General features: G+C 36.0%; 1 protein-coding gene and 1 non-coding gene across 3 annotated transcripts in view; one reads left to right on the top strand and one right to left on the bottom strand.

The window, feature by feature from the left end:
* Positions 1 to 15,006, bottom strand: part of ZNF691 (zinc finger protein 691) — a 30,604-nt gene continuing 15,598 nt past the window's right edge. For both annotated transcript variants that reach the window (XR_009049618.1, XR_009049620.1), the window contains exons 2-3: positions 3,485 to 3,544; positions 1 to 3,395 (exon numbers count right to left, since the gene is read on the bottom strand). The gene's annotated coding sequence lies outside the window, so the exon portion shown is untranslated. The remainder of the gene's footprint in view (positions 3,396 to 3,484; positions 3,545 to 15,006) is intronic.
* TRNAK-CUU (transfer RNA lysine (anticodon CUU)) lies at positions 369 to 441 on the top strand. Its single transcript has one exon. It is a non-coding gene; the product is annotated as a tRNA-Lys (tRNA).

Here is a 15,006-nt window from a genome sequence, read left to right as displayed (position 1 = left end):
CTCAAACCTTGGTTTTATTTGACTTAAAAGTTCAAATTACAAATATATTATTCTATTTTTAAATTCATTATATTTATATAAAAATAATGATTAGCCTTAAGTTCAGGTAACTCAGGCAGAACAATCTAAACTCTGTTAAACAATTAATCCCATTTTTAAATGTATAAAATGTAATTTCATTAAGCATTGTAAACAGAATATAAATTTCATATATTCTCTTTTCATTTTACACCCATCATATGCCTACTCAATCGTTTCATCTCTAATGAGCAAATTCTTCCCAAGTACTTAACAAAAACTTGTTACATATATATAAATAACATATAGATCTAGTAGATCTACTATTCTAATATTATTGACATGGGAATTCCCTGGTGGTCCAGTGGTTAGGACGCTGTGCTCTTATTGCCAAGGGCCCGGGTTCAATCCCTGGTCAGGGAACTAAGATCTCACAAGCTGGACAGCCAAAAAAAAAAAACTTAAAAAAATAATATTATTATTTACAAACACTGAAATTTCCTTACATTTCATAGTTCTAATCTATCAAATTAGGGTAATCTCTCAGATTCTACAATATGCCATATTATTTCAAAATTACATTTTAAGTATCAAACACATACCCACAGTTATTTTAAACACAAAAGTATACAATAGATTTGATTTATTTATCATTATTATATTTATTTATTTATTTAACTGCACTGGGTCTTACTTTCCGCACACAGGATCTTCTTTGCCGCGTGTGAGATCTTCTTTGCCGCGTGTGAGATCTTCTTTGCAAGATCTTTAATTGCGGCATGTGAACTGTTAGTTGCGGTATGTGGGATCTAGTTCCCTGACCAGGGATCAAACCCAGGCACCCCTGCATTGGGAGTGCAGAGTCTCAGCCACTGGACCACCAGGGAGTCCCCATTTCTGTATTTAATTCTAAGCCTTTTCAGACTTGAAAAGCCACTTACTCATGGAGAAAGAAGTTCTAGCATCTCCAGGGAGTTCAGATTACTGGGTCAACAGTTCACAATCATGATAGAGTTACCATCTGGGGGGCCACATTGAGGTAACCAGCTCAACAATTCCTCACTGTGATATAGTTATCTTCCTAGGAAGGCTGAGGTTGACACCTTAAACAAGTCGAGGTTATTGGATTGACAATTTATTAGCACAGTAAGGTCATTATCAGTCAGAGATTTGACACCTGAGCTTTGCAGGCTTCAGGATGACTCTACCTAAGCCACATATGGATACACTGAGCCCTCTTTATAGTCTCCACCACAATGGGGGACTTCTAGTCCCTATGCTTCTCCTGGGTTCAAATTACACCCTTCTGTGATTCATCTGCCCAGAGTGTGCAACCTCACCCAGCTTGCAAGAAAGGAAACTTATACCACAATTTGAGTGGATTCTTGAGTTCTCTTAAGATGTTTTAATGCAATTGTTCTTTAAAAAATACTGAGGCCTTTCCACCCTTCTTCCAAGATTCTGATGTAATTGGTCTGGGAGCAGCCTGGGCATCAGGATTTTTCAAAGCTCTCCAAGTGATTCTAATATGCAGCCAACGTTGAGAACCACTGTTACGCCTTCTCCTCTAGCTCTAAAGACATATTCATTTTCTTGCATCGGCTCTTGAATACCTCTCATACCTCTTTGTCTGTCGCAAGTTGTATTGATGACAGTAAAGTTATAATATAGAAGAGTGGTTAAAACTTAACGCCCTAGAATTACACTGCTTCGGTTGATCTTGAGCAAATTTCTTGCCTTCTCTGTGCCTTAGTGTCACTATCTGTAAGATGGGAATAACTGTTATACCTATCTTCTAGGGTTGTTTTAAAGTAGGATTAAGTGGCATTTATACATGTAATGCTTGCTGAACAGCTCCTGCATATCTTAAGTGCTCAGTACCTGTTAGCTATTCTTATTATGATTATTTTTATGCAAATGATCATATAATCTGCAAATAAATCTCTTCCAATCCTTATAGTTACTCTTTCGTCTTCTGTCTTACTGCATTGGTCAGGACCTCCAATACTATATCAAACATTGGTGGTGATAGAAGTACCCTGCATCTTATTGGCCCACTTCATTATCAGTGTTAAAGGAAATGCTTCTAAGGTTCTTTAGCATATTCATACTTTAATGTATGAGGGTTGATGGAGGTTTTGCTACAGATGCTCTTTTTCATATTAAGGAAGTTCTTTTCTCACTTTTTAAGAGGCACTGAATTTTATTGCATGCTTTCCTTGCACTGAGGGAAACAATCATATAGTTTTCACCTTTAAGCTATTAAGGTGAATTCCACTTGTTGAAAGGACAGCATTGATCAACAGGGGGAATTGAGAAGGGGAATTTATTATAGAGGAGGTGGGAAAGGCATCAAGGTTAACTACAAAGAAATTCACTAAGTAAATTCAGGAGAAGCTATTCAGATGAGTCAGAACTTATGAAAAGAGAGGAGAAAAACAAAAAGTATGGAATATTTCCATTTTTGTGACCACAAAAGTGAGGGTTTCAAGAACACAGTGGGTGATTAACCAAGTAAGATGAAAGTTTCTGTAATTTTGCACTGCATATCCTTTCTCCCTTGCTGCCCTTGCGTTTTTCCAACTGTACTGGGTACACTTTTTTTTTCTTTTTTTTTCCCCCAACTTTTTATTTTGAAAAATAATCCCCAGAAAAGGAATTTATGGCATAAAATGAATTAATAGTTTATCCATTACCTAGATTCACCAATTGCTAACATTTGGCCACATTTTATTTATCTAAGTGTCCATCTATGTACTTTTTTCTTTTTTGCGGAACCATTTGAAAGTTCCAGACATAACGACACTTTATGCCTGAATACTTCAGCACGTACCTCTTTAACAACAACATTCTCCTAAATATCTGCAATACCATTAGCACATCCAAGGAATTTAACATTAATATATATAATATACAATAATAACATACTAAAATTTCATCAATTATTGCCAGTTTCCTTTATAATTTTTTTTATTTGATCCAATTTTTTTAGGATCCAATTAAGGATCCCACAGTGCATTTGGTTGTCAATCCTTTTTAATATCCTGTAATCTTTATCTTTAATCTAGAACAGTACACACAGATGTGCATATACGCCTGCACACACACATATATATATAGATGGTCTTTCATGACTCCGCTGTTTTTGAAGAGTCCAAGCAAGTTGTCTTTTAGAATGTCCCACAATCTGGATTTAGGTTAATCATTTTTGGCAAAAATACAATATGTGTGATGTTGTGTACTTCCTATTATATCACATCAGGAGGCCCATGTCAGTTTGTTATTGATGATGGTAAGTTTGATCATTTGTTTCAGGTGGTATCCATCAGAATTCCGTTTTAAAGTTACCTTTTCCTCTTCATAGTTAATCAAGTAACCTACGGAATGATATTTTGAAACCATGTAAATATCCTGTTCCACAACAATCTTTCACTGAATAGTTTTAGCATCCATAGATGATCCTTACCTGAATCTATTCATTATATGATGGTTGTAAAATAGTGATCTTCTAAGGCCATAATACCACCTGCAAATGAAATAAGTGGAAGGTTAGAGATGTTAACTCTACCTTGAGGAAGATCAGGGGAGGCACCTACCAGGGATTTACGCAGAAGCCAAAACATGATGTCCTGAAAGAAAACATTATCTTGAGACTTTACACCCAGGAGAGCTTCTGGGTTCTGGATCCATAGACAGGTGTTTTCCTGTCAACTTCAGTCTAGTTAAAGTTAATAATACATGTGGTTGCACATCTGTTTTTTCTGTATGTTGAAATCATTAGCCTTGCTGTATGAATGAACCCCAGATGTTCATTCCCTGGTCCTCCATATAATTTGGCCTGAATCACAGTAACTGTAGTGGCTTACTGCTTGGATTGTTCTCCTTGCCTGTGCTATTTATTGCCTACAAAGAAGTGGGTCAGGAAGCCAAAAGCACCGATAGTTTCTAATTTTCGAAAATCCTTACATTCTTAGAATAAGCTGTACTCTGGTTGTATGTAATATATTATTTTTAAATTTACTACTGGATTTAAATTTTAATATTTTATTTAGAATTTTTGTATCAATGTTCACAACTGAGGTTGTCCATTCTACAACCCTTAAGTGGTCTTGGTATCAGTATTATATTAACCTCATAAAAATGAATTGTATGGGCTTCCCTGGTGGTGCAGTGGTTAAGAATCCACCTGCAAATGCAGGGGACACAGGTTCGAGCCCTGGTCTGGGAAGATGCCACATGCTGTGGAGCAGCTAAGCTCATACACCACAACTACTGAGCCTGCACTCCACAGCCCACGAGCCACAACTACTGAGCCCATGCACCACAAATACTGAAGCCCATGAGCCTAGAGCCCGTGCTCTGCAACAAGAGAAGCCACGGCAATAAGCCCACGCACTGCAATGAAGAGTAGCCCTGCTCGCTGCAACTAGAGAAAGCCTGCACACAGCAACAAAGACCCAATGTAGCCAATAAACAAATAAAAAATAAATTAATTAATAAATTTAAAACTGTATAAAAAATTTTTTAAAAATGAGTTGGATAATTTCTCCCCTTTGGAATAACATGAATAAGGTAAGAATTATCTGTTCCTTAGAAAGTTTAGTAAAGATTCCCTTGTAAAACAGTCTGGCTTTAGTGCTTTTGATGAAGAGAATAGATAAGTTGTGGCATTCCCCTAATACAATAGTATTCATACAACAGAGTGGTGAAAATCAAATACAGCTTCATGCAATAACATAGATAAAACTCAAAACCATGAAATCATCATTTTCATCATATTTGTGTGAAAGTTCCCTTTACTTCACATTCTAGCTAATGTTTGGTATTATCTAACTTTTGCATTTGGTGGCTATGTAATTGGATTTTATTATGATTTCAACTTACATTTCCCTGGTTTCAAGTGAACCGGAAAATTTTTTCATATGTTTATAGATTATTTTGCTTTCTCCTAAGTGAAAATACCATTCATTTCTTTGTCCATTCTGCTAATTGAGAAGACATTTTCTTATTGATGTATAGGAGTAATTTATATAGTCTAGATATTAAATCTTACTCAGTTTTACGTGTTGGAATTATTCTCACAGTTTGTAGCTTATGTTTTCACTCTCTTTATGTGAATCAAAATGCTTAATATAAATTTAGTCAAGTTTATTGATATTCTTCCTTTTGGTTTGTTCTTTTTTGAATATTAAGAAATATTTTCTTATGTTGCAGTCACAATTTCCGTATTGTCTTCTCTAATAATTTCCTATTCATATTAAGGTCTTTAATACTCTAGAAATTGACTTTTATGTATATTGTAATATAGGGATCCAAATTTATTTTCTCCCTAATATATAATCAACTGTCCAAACACCATTTATTTTACAAAGTCTGTAGGGGGAGGGGGGTTCTTTTTAATTTTTTCCTTTGAAATAATTTTATATTCACAGGTAGTTGCAAAGATAGTACAGAGGCCCTGTATATCCTTTACCCCGTTTCTTGCAATGGTTATTGAGTTAGAAAAACCCAGTCTTCCTCCTGTGTTTCTCCTTTACTCTCACATCACTACCACATTTACGTTTCTGACACCAGATGTGTGTGTGTGTCTGGAAGGGGGGATGGGGGGTGGTGTAGGTTCCTCACAAGCAATTCTCTGCAACACCAGCTGGGTGTCCTACAACTTAACTCCATTATGACACAATCAACCTAGAGACAGCATCAAATGCCACAGGTTAAGGGCTCATTCCCACAAGTCTTTGCCCCCACACACTGTACGGGCAATGGCAAATAGTAGGACCCCAGATTAGCCACAATTTCTGTCCAACTTGGCTACAAATTGGAGGTTCCCATGACCTCCTGTCCCTTGGATTCAGTTATTTGCTAGAACAGCTCTCAGAACTCAAGGGAAACACTGACTTACGTTTATCGGTTTATTAAAAGATACGATAAAGGATACAAATGAATAGCCAGATGAACAGATAGATACATAGGGTGAGATCTGGGAGGATCCCAAGCACAGGAGCTTCTGATCCTGTGAAGTTAGGTTGCATCACCCTCCCAGAATGTGGATGTGTTTACCAACCTGGAAGCTCTATGAACCCCTTCTGTTAAGATTTTTATGGAGGCTTCTTCATGTAGGCATGATCAATTATTAACTCCATTTTCAACCTCTCTGGAAGGGGAGGGGGTGTGTGGGGGGATGGTGGTGGTGTGGAATTCCAAGCTTCTTATCATGCCTTGGTCTTTCTGGTAACCAGCCCCCATCTAAGAGTTATCTAGGAGTCGACCCAGAGTCATTTCATTAGAACAAAAGACCCTCCTATCACCCAGGAAATTCCAAGGGATTTAGCGCCCTATATCAGAGACAGGATCAAAGACCAAATATTGGAACAAAAGATGCTCCTAATACTCTTATCACTTAGGAAATCACAAGGGTTTTAGGAGCTCTGTGCCAGGAACCAGGGCAGAGATTAATATGTATGTTTTCTTTTATCTCACAGTCATATCTTACATAAGGATGATATACTATCAAACCAGGAATATAGCATTGCTACTATGTATATGTTATTTATCATATGTATATATTTGTGTAACCACCACCCCAGTCAAGATACAAAACTATTGTATTACCACAAAGATCTTCCTTGTTCTGTTTATAGTCACACACACAACCCACCCTCACTGGTGTTTTTATTCTCTTAACTGTGTCTTCCAAATGTCAGAAGTTTTGAGTTGAAAAGAAAACAAACAACCCAATAAAAAATGGGCAAATATTTGAACAGACACTTCACCAAAGATGATATATGGGTGATGGATGAATAAGCTCATAAAAAGATTTTCAATATTATTCATCACTGTGGAGGTGAAAATTAAAAACACAATGGTACACTTTTGTAAAATGATTCGGCAGTTTCTTTAAAAGGCAAGTATACACCTACCATCTGATCCAGCCACTCCTAGGTATTTACCCAAGGTAATGAAAGCGTATGTTCACACAAAGACTTCTACAGAAATGTTCATAGTAGCTTTATTTGTAACAGCCAAAAACTGGAAACAATCAAAATGTCCATCAATAGGTGAATGGATAAATACATAAATGCATGGCTGTATGATGGACTACAACTCAACAATAAGAATGATTGAACTATTTCTGAACCCTACAGCACACAGGAATCTCAAAATAATTGTGCTGAGTGAAAGACAAACAAGACAAGAGTACATACTGTATGATTCCATGTATATAAAATTCCAGAAAATGCAAGCAGATCTACAATGACCAAAGCAGATGCAGCAGCCACCTGGAACAAAGTAGAGGGTGAAGATGAGAGGGAGGATCACGAAGGACATGAAGAAATTTGGGGGATGATGGAAGTGTTCATTTTCTTGATTGTGGTGATGGCTTTACAGGTGCATACCTGTGTCAGAACTTAACAAATTGTAGACTTTAAATATGTGTAGTTCATTGTATGCTGATTTTACCTCAATAAAGCTGTCAAAAACAAACAGCTCATTAAAGATTTATTTCTTATTCATGCTCCATGTGCATCATGAGTTGCTAGTAGTCTTTTCATTATCCTCACTCTGGGACCCAGGCTGATGGAGAAGGTACCATCTGGACAGTCCTGATTGCCATGTAGATGGAAACGAGCATATAGCAAAGCACATACTAATTCTTAGAGATTCCACCCAGAAGGAACAAGGTCACACCTAACTTTTGATGCTTTACTAGGTTCTCATAGCTTCAGGATCATTATATGTTTCTAATGAATTATAAGTCATCATTATAGGGCCCTTTTAAACCCTAGTAATACTTTTTCCCTTATAGTCTGTGATTTCTCATATTAATGTAGCTACACATTGGCATACTTTTGTAAGTAATTGCGTGGGATATCTTTTTAAATTCCTTTATTTTCAATCTATGTAGTACTATTGTTACTATAGACATTATATTATCTTTAGAACTTGTTCATCTTGCATGACTGAAAGCCTAGACGCATTGAACAATACGTCTCATTTCCTTTGCACCTAGCAACTACCATTCTACTTTCTGTTTCTATGAGCTTGACTATTTTAGATAATTGGAATCATGCAGTATTTGTCCTTCTGTGACTGGCTTATTTCACCTAGCATAATGTCTTCAAGGTTCATCTGTATTATTGCACATGGCAGGCTCTCCTTCTTTTTTAAGGCTGATTAATATTCCATTGTATTATATACTGTATTTTCTTTAGTCCACATTAACAGACGTTTAAGTGGTTTCTGCATCTTGGCTATTGTGAATAATGCTGCAATGATCATGGAAGTGTTGATATCTCTTTGAGATCTCTCTTTCAATTATTTTAGATATATGCCCAGAAATGGGAGTGCTAGATCATATGGTAGTTCAATTTTTAATTTTTTGAGGAATCTCTGTACTGTTTTCCATAGTGGCTGCACCATTTTTATATTCCCACCAACAGTGCACAGGGGTTGCAATTTCTCCACATCTTCATCAACACTTGTTTTCTTTTTTTATAGTGGCATTCTAACAGGTGTGAGGTGACATCTCATTGTGGTTTTGATTTGCATTTCCCTGATGATTTGTGCTGTTGAGCACCTTTTCATATACCATTTGTATGTCTTCTTTGTAGAAACGTCTATCCAAGTCCTTACCCATTTTTTAATTGAGTTTTTGTTTTTTTGCAACTGGGTTGTAGGGTTTCCTTATATATTGTGGATATTAACCCCTTATCAGGTATAATGTTTGCAATATTTTCTCCCATTCCTTAAGTTACCTTTTCATTTTGTTGAGTGTGTCCTTTGCTGCTCAGAAGCTTTTTAGTTTGATGTGGTCACAGTTGTCTAGTTTTGCTTTTGTTGCCTGTGATTTTGGTGTCATATCCAAGAAATTATTAAGACCAATGCCAAGAAGATTTTCCCCTATGTTTTATTTTAGGAGTTTTACAATTTCAGGTCTTACATTTAAGTCTTTAATCCATAAGGGTTCAATTTCATTATTTTGTATGTGGATACTCAGTTCCAAAACCATTTGTTGAGGAAACTATCCTTCCCCATTGTGTATTTCTTGGCTTTCTCTCTTTTTATTATTATTATTATTGAAGTACGGTTAATTTACAACATTGTTAGTTTCAGGTGTACAGCAAAGCGATTCATATATATATTCATATTATATATATATATATGTACTTTTTCAGATTTTTTTCAAGATATAGAACATAGTTGCCTGTGCTATACAGCAGGTCCTTGTTATTTATTTGTTTTATATATAGCAGTGTATATGTGTTCATCTCAAACTCCTAATTCATCCCTCCCTCCCCACCTTTCCTCTTTGGTAACCGTAAGTCTTTCTGTGTCTGTGAGTCTATTTCTGTTTTGTAAGTAGGTTCGTTTGTGTCATATTTTAGATTCCACATATAAGTTATATCATATGATATTTGTCTTTCTGACTTTCTTCACTTAGTATGATAATCTCTAGTTGCATTTAGGATTTTATATATATGGTATCATGTCGTCTGCAAAGAACGGCACTCTTACTTCTTTTCCAATTTGGATTCCCTTTATTTTCACCTCTGATTGCTGTGGCTAAGACTTCTAAAACTCTGTTGAGTAAAAGTGGTGAGAGTGAGCATCCTTGTCTTATTTCTGATCTTGGAATGCTTTCAGCTTTTCGCCGTTGATTATGATGTTAGCTGTGGGTGTTGTTAGCTCTCTTTTCAGAGATCAGGCGACAGTATGTGTGTGGGTTTATTTCTAGGCTTTTTACTCTGTTCCATTCTTCCACGTGTCTGTCATTAGACCAATACCTCACTATTTGATTTTTGAAATCAGAAAGTGTATTGCCTCCAGCTTTGTTTTTCTTTCTCAAGACTGCTTTGGCTTTGGGGGGTCTTTTGTGGTTCCATGTGAGTTTTAGGATTTTTTTTTTTCTGTTTCTACTTAAAATGTCAGGATTTTGATGGGGATAGCATTGAATCTGTGTATAACTTTGGGTAGTATAGACATTTAAAAAATATCATCTTCCCCAATATAAACACGAGATGTCTTTCCATTTATCAATATTTGCATCTAATTTCCTTCAGTGATGTTTTGTTGTTTTCAGTGTATAAGTCGTTTGCCTCTTTGGTCAAATTTATTCCTAAGTATTTCATTCTTTTTGATGCTGTTGTAAATGAGATTGTTTTCTTAATTTTCTTTTCAGTTAGTTCATTATTAGTGTATAGAAATGCAACTGATTTTTGTATGGTGATTTTTTATTCTGCAACTGTACTGAATTTATTAGTTCTAACAGTTTTTCTTTTTCTTTCTTTCTTTCTTTCTTTCTTTCTTTCTTTCTTTCTTTCCTTTTCTTTTTTTTTTTTTTTTTTGTGTGTGTGGTCTTAGGGTTTTCTACATATATGATCAGTTCATTTGTAAACAGAGATAAATTTACTTCTTCCATTCTAATGGATACCTTGTATCTATACCTCTATCTATCTATCATCTATCTATCTATCTATCATCTATCTATCTATCTATCTATCTATCTATTTATAATTTCTCTGGCTAGGACTTCAAGTAATACATTGAATAAAAGTGTTGAGAGTGGGCATCTTTGCTTTGTTCCTAATCTTAGAGGAAAACCTTTAGTTTTTCATCATCGAGTGTGATGTTTCCTGTGGGCTTTTCATATATGGCCTTTATTATGTTAAGGTACATTTCTTCTATACCTAGTTTGTTGAGTGTTTTTATCATGATAGGATGTAGAATTTTGTCAAATGCTTTTTCTGCATCAATTGAGATGCTCGTGTGATTCTTGTCCTTTGTTTGTTAGTGGTGTATTACATTTATTGATTTTCATATATTGAACCATCATGTTGCCTGGGGATAAATCCCACTTTGGAAATGTTGTATAATACTTTTGATGTGATGTTGAATTCAGTGTTCTAGTATTCTGTTGAGTATTTCTGCATCAAATTCATGAGGGATACTGCTCTATAGTTTTCTTTTCTTGTAGTGTCTGTCTGGCTTTGGTATCAGAGTAGTGCTGGCCTCATAAAATGAGTTTGGATGTGTCCCTTCCTCTTCAATTTTTTGAAGAATTTGAGAAAGATTGGTGTTAATTCTTCTTTAAATATTTCGTAGAATTCTCCTGTGAATCCATCTGGTCTTAAACCTTTTGTTGTTGGGAGCATTTTGATTACAGATTTAACCTCCTTAGTAGTTATTGTCTGTTCAGATTTACTGATTCTTCATGATTCATTCTTGGTACATTGTATGTTTTCAAGAATTTATCCATTTCTTTTAGGTTATCCAATTTGTTGGCATATAATTGTTCACAGAAGTCTCTTATGAGTCTTCTTATTTCTGTGGCAGAAGTTGCAGTGTCTCCTGTTTTGTTTCCGATCTTTGTTATTTGTGTCCTCTCTTTTATTCTTCCTTAGTTTAGCTAAGGTTTTGTCGATTTTGTTGATCTTTTCAAAAAACCAACTCTTAGTTTTGTTGATTTTTTCTATTGTTTTCTAATCTCCAATTATTTCTGCTCTAATCTTTATTAGTTCCTTCCTTCTGATAAGTTTGGGTTTAGTTTGTTCTTCTTCTTCTTTTTTTTTTCCAGTTCCTTGGGATATAAATTTAGGCTACTGATTTGAAATCTTTCTTCTTGTTTAGTATATGCATGTTCTGCTATAAACTTCCCTCTTAGTACTGCTTTTCTGCATCCCATGAATTTTGGTATGTTGTGTTTTCATTTTCATTTGTCTGAAGATATTTTCTGATTTCCCTTGTGATTTCTTCCTTGACCAACTTGTTGTTCAAGAATGTTTTGTTTAATTTCCACATATTTGTGAATTTTCCAATTTTCCTTCTGTTACTGATTTCCAGTTTTATTTTATTGTAGTCAGAAAAGATACTTGGTTTGATTGTTTTGTGGCCTAATGTGATCTACGCTGGAGAATGTTCCAAGTGTACTTGAGAAGAATGTGTACTCTCCTGATGTTGGGAGAATGTTCTGTTTATACCTGTTAGGTCTGTTTGGTTTATTATGTTGATCAGGTCTTCTCTTTCCTTATTGATCTCCTGTCTGATTGTTCTATCCACTATTGCAAGTGGGGGTATTGAAGTATCTTACTATTATTGCGTTACTCTCTATTTTTCTCTTCAGAGCTGCCAATGTTTAGTTCAAATATTTTAGTGCTCTAAAGTTAACTGTGTGTATATTTATAATTGTTATATCTTCCTGGTGAATTGACCCTTTTATCATTACATAATGTCCTTCTTTGTCTTTTGTGACAGTTTTTGACTGAAGTCTATTCTTTTCACTTTCAGCCTATGTGTGTTTTTACCTGTAAGTTGAATCTTTTGTAGACAGCATATAAGGTTGCTGGTTTTTTCAAATCCATTCAGCCACTCTGTGTCTTTTGATTGGGGAGTTTATCCATTTACATTTAAAGCAATTACTAAAAGGGAAGGACTTACTATTGCCATTTTGTTCATTGTTTTCTGCCTGTCTTGTGACTATTTTGTCCTCTTTTCCTCTCTTTCTGCCTTCCTTGTGTGTTGTTGATTTTTTGTATTGACATGTTTTGATTCCTTTATCATTTTCTTTTGTGTATCTTCTATAGGTGTTTTTGTATGCATGGTTACCATGGGGCTTACACAAAACATCTTATAATTGTAAAAATCTGTTTTTTTAAATATTTATTTTATTTTTATTTTTGGGTGTGTCAGGTCTTAGTTGCAGCATGTGGGATCTTTCACTGCAGCACACAGTCTTCTCTCTAGTTGTGGCACACAGGCCTCTCTCTAGTTGTGGTGTGCAGGTTTTCTCCTCTCTAGCAGTGGAGCATAGGCTCCAGAGCATGTGGGCTCTGTAGTTTGTGGCTCGCAGGCTCTCTAGTTGAGGCATGTGGGCTAGTAATTATGGCACATGGGCTTAGTTGCCCCATGGCATGTGGGATCTTAGTTCCCTGACCAGGGATCGAACCCACATCCCCTGAATTGCAGGATGGATTCTTTACCACTGGACCACCAGGGAAGTCCCATAATAATGTTTTAAGCTGGTAACAATTTAATTTTAATTGTATATAAAAACTCTTTTGCACCTCCCCATTCCTACTTTATATTGATGTCACAAATTTCATCTTTATATATATTGTATCCATTAACAGTTTTATAGTTAGTTATTTTTATGCTTTTGTCTTTTAAATTCTATACCAAATTAAAAGTGCTTTTCATAGCACCATTACAGTATTACAGATTTTCTATTTGTCTATATTTTTATCTTTACCAACAAGCTGTATATTTTTATATGCTTTTTTGTTTCAACTTGCAAACTCCCTTTAGCTTTTCTTATAAGGCAGGTCTAGCATTGATGAATTGCTACAGCTTTCAAACTGTCATTTTGAAAGACAGTTTTTCCAGATACAGTATTATTGGTTGACAGGTTTCTTTTTTCTTTCATCACCTTGAATGTATTATTCCACTCACTTCTGGTTTGTAAAGTTTCTGCTAGAAATACATCAGTGATCTTATGGGAGCTACCTTGTATGCAATGAGTTGCTTTTCTATTGCTGCTTTCAAGATTCTCTCTTTATCTTTGACTTTTGACAGTTTGATTATAATGTGTCTTGGTGTGAGCCCCTTTGGAGCCATCATACTTGGAGTCCTTTGATCATCTTGAATTTGAATGTCCAATTCCTGCCTCAGTTTGGGAGATTTTCAACCATTATTTCTTCAAATAAGCTCTCTGTCCTTTTCTCTCTCTTTTCTCTTTCTGGAACTCCCATAATGCGTATATTGGTCTACTCTATGGTATCCCATAAGTCCCTTAGGCTTTCTTCACTTTTCTTCATTATTTTTTATTTTTGTTCCTCTAACTCTAAGTAATTGCAAATGACCTCCTTTGAATTTGCTGATTCTTTCTTCTGTTTGATCAAGTGTACAGTTGAACCCCTCCAATAAATTTTCAACTCACTTATTGTATTTCACAGCTCCAGAATTTGTTTGGTTCTTTTTTATAGTTTCTATCATTTTGTTGATATCCTCATTTCGACTGGCTTCAGTCAGGGGAAGACCTTTAATAATTAGCCTGACTAGGGCTTCCCTGGTGGCCCAGTGGTTAAGAATCCACCTGCCAATGCAGGGAACACAGGTTTGATCCCTGGTCCAGGAAGATCCCACATGCCGTGGATCAACTAAGCCCATGCGCCACAACTACTGAGCCTGTGCTCTGGAGCCCATGAGGCACAACTATTGAGCCCACGTGCCACAACTACTGAAGCCCACATGTCTAGAGCCCATGCTCCACAACAAGAGAAGCCACCACAATAAGAAGCCTGCACACCACAATGAAGAGTGGCCCCACTAGCCACAACTAGAGAAAGCCCATGTGCAGCAACGAAGAACCAACACAGCCAATAAATAAATTTATTTTAAAAAATTAGTCTAACTAGAAATTCTGGGGATCTCTGAAAACTTTTTTGGTGAATGTGACTTCTTGGAGCTTGTGCAGCTAATTTTCCAATAGAGAGGTCTGTAGGTTTCTTTTTTCAGGTTTCTTTTTCATAATCTCTTGCTCCCTCTGGTGTCTGTCTATGGTACTGAAAGTTCTCAGGTGCTACAGCATCAAGCCACCTCACTCAGCAACATCCACAAGTATGCTGTGCTCAGTGGCATCCGAAGTATTTTGGCTCCCCATCAGTACCACAAATCAAGTGAGACAGAAACCAGTCCCTCAGGTAATGCTCTGAAAAGCCAGAATGTTAAATGCATATTCCACTCTTCTTCCCACCCTCACCCCAATGCCTAAAAAAACAACTCAAGTTGAGCTGTGCTGGCTTGTGGGTTTCTGGAGTTCTCAAAAAGTTATTTTGGTCCATACATTGTTGTTAAGTTGGCATCTCTGTTGAGAACTGACACCTGGGATTTCCTATTCCACTATCTTGCTGAGATCACTGCCTCATCTCTTTCTTGTAATATGGTATTTCATTTTATCTAAAACAGCATCTATTATTGGATATATTTCAATTT

Source organism: Hippopotamus amphibius, chromosome 1 (genome assembly GCF_030028045.1).
Source record: "Hippopotamus amphibius kiboko isolate mHipAmp2 chromosome 1, mHipAmp2.hap2, whole genome shotgun sequence".
In the NCBI taxonomy this organism is placed as follows: Eukaryota; Metazoa; Chordata; class Mammalia; order Artiodactyla; family Hippopotamidae; genus Hippopotamus; species Hippopotamus amphibius.
This window is presented reverse-complemented; position numbering and strand designations above follow the sequence as displayed.